The sequence below is a fragment of the Trachypithecus francoisi genome, unplaced genomic scaffold (assembly GCF_009764315.1).
Source record: "Trachypithecus francoisi isolate TF-2019V2 unplaced genomic scaffold, Tfra_2.0 Lachesis_group2, whole genome shotgun sequence".
NCBI classification, from domain to species: Eukaryota; Metazoa; Chordata; class Mammalia; order Primates; family Cercopithecidae; genus Trachypithecus; species Trachypithecus francoisi.
The window spans coordinates 109,827,940-109,830,433 of NW_022681465.1; the positions used below are offsets into that span (position 1 = coordinate 109,827,940).

The 2,494-nt window shown below is 37.5% G+C and overlaps 1 non-coding gene across 1 annotated transcript; it reads left to right on the forward strand.

The window, feature by feature from the left end:
• Window positions 1-214: 214 nt before the first annotated feature.
• On the forward strand, window positions 215-346 carry LOC117066262. Its single transcript, XR_004430243.1, has one exon. It is a non-coding gene; the product is annotated as a small nucleolar RNA SNORA18 (small nucleolar RNA).
• Window positions 347-2,494: the final 2,148 nt, after the last annotated feature.

Below are 2,494 nucleotides of genomic sequence, written 5' to 3' on the forward strand. Positions count from 1 at the left end.
TATTTTTTATTTTTGTCACTTAACATCATGTTTCTGAGAATTAGCCATGTTGAAAGATGGTAAATTTAGTTTTTCACAGATGTTGTATTAGTTCATTCATTTTCATTTCTGTATTTTTTTATTGTAGGGACTATCTTACATACATTTACTGATTACTGTATGATGGAGATTGAGGTTGTTTCCAGATTTTTACTCTCATAGATAATATTACTTGGTCGAAGTCTATTCCAATGGGGCTTTTCCTGTAGCTGCATGTCATTGGAAACTCCTCATAGACTAACTCTGTGCTTTTGCTTTACTCGCAGGACTATTTGTTAGATCTGCGGGAAGGAACTACAAGACAGTTGCTAAAATTATGAAAGACCTAATAATTTATCTTTTACTGTAGATACTGGCATATTCCACAGATCTGTACTATTATTCTTGAGTGTGATAGCTTAGAAATGAGTATGATTGAACGCATTCATGCTTAGAGAGGGTATCAAATTGAGAACCAGGTAGATCCACCTACTCTAAAAATGAATCTAAAGTAAATTGATTATAGAAATTAGATCCCAAAGATTATTGATTTTTCCATAGGTGAATTTTGAAGTCTTCGTGAATATATCCATATTAAAAGGAGATGAAAGAAGCCAAAATAAAATAATTATGAGCTGACAGGATAACTGGATTAAGCCTCAGTTCTATTAAAAAGGGTTAATTTGAAGATAAATCTATTGAAGATAAACTTTTGACTCCAACTCTTTTTTTATATATATATATTTATTATACTTTAAGTTCTAGGGTACATGTGCATAACGTGCAGGTTTGTTACATATGTATACTTGTGCCATGTTGGTGTGCTGCACCCATCAACTCGTCAGCACCCCTCAATTCATCATTTATATCTGGTATAACTCCCAATGCAATCCCTCCCCCCCTCCTCCCCATGATAGGCCCCGGTGTGTGATGTTCCCCTTCCCGAGTCCAAGTGATCTCATTGTTCAGTTCCCACCTATGAGTGAGAACATGCGGTGATTGGTTTTCTGTTCTTGGGATAGTTTGCTAAGAATGATGGTTTCCAGCTGCATCCATGTCCCTACAAAGGACGCAAACTCATCCTTTTTTATGGCTGCATAATATTCCATGGTGTATATGTGCCACATTTTCTTAATCCAGTCTGTCATAGATGGACATTTGGGTTGATTCCAAGTCTTTGCTATTGTGAATAGTGCCGCAATAAACATACGTGTGCATGTGTCTTTACAGCAGCATGATTTATAATCCTTTGGGTATATACCCAGTAGTGGGATGGCTGGGTCATATGGTACATCTAGTTCTAGAACCTTGAGGAATCTCCATACTCTTTTCCATAATGGTTGAACTAGTTTATAATCCCACCAACAGTGTAAAAGTGTTGCTATTTCTCCACATCCTCTCCAGTACCTGTTGTTTCCTGACTTTTTAATGATTGCCATTCTAACTGGTGTGAGATCGTATCTCATTGTGGTTTTGATTTGCATTTCTCTGATGGCCAGTGATGATGAGCATTTTTTCATGTGTCTGTTGGCTGTATGAATGTCTTCTTTTGAGAAATGTCTGTTCATATCCTTTCCCCACTTTTGGATGGGGTTGTTTGTTTTTTTCTTGTAAATTTGTTTGAGTTCTTTGTAGCTTCTGGATATTAGCCCTTTGTCAGATGAGTAGATTGCAAAAATTTTCTCCCATTCTGTAGGTTGCCTGTTCACTCTGATGGTAGTTTCTTTTGCTGTGCAGAAGCTCTTTAGTTTAATTAGATCCCATTTGTCAATTTTGGCTTTTGCTGCCGTTGCTTTTGGTGTTTTAGACATGAAGTCCTTGCCCATGCCTATGTCCTGAATGGTACTACCTAGGTTTTCTTCTAGGGTTTTTATGGTATTAGGTCTAACATTAAGTCTCTAATCCATCTTGAATTAATTTTCGTATAAGGAGTAAGGAAAGGATCCAGTTTCAGCTTTCTACTTATGGCTAGCCAATTTTCCCAGCACCATTTATTAAATAGGGAGTCCTTTCCCCATTTCTTGTTTCTCTCAGGTTTGTCAAAGATCAGATGGCTGTAGATGTGTGGTATTATTTCTGAGGACTCTGTTCTGTTCCATTGGTCTATATCTCTGTTTTGGTACCAGTACCATGCTGTTTTGGTTACTGTGGCCTTGTAGTATAGTTTGAAGTCAGGTAGCGTGATGCCTCCAGCTTTGTTCTTTTGACTTAGAATTGTCTTGGCAATGCGGGCTCTTTTTTGGTTCCATATGAACTTTAAAGCCGTTTTTTCGAGTTCTGTGAAGAAACTCATTGGTAGCTTGGTGGAGATGGCATTGAATCTATAAATAACCTTGGGCAGTATGGCCATTTTCACGATATTGATTCTTCCTATCCATGAGCATGGTATGTTCTTCCATTTGTTAGTGTCCTCTTTTATTTCACTGAGCAGTGGTTTGTAGTTCTCCTTGAAGAGGTCCTTTACATCCCTTGTAAG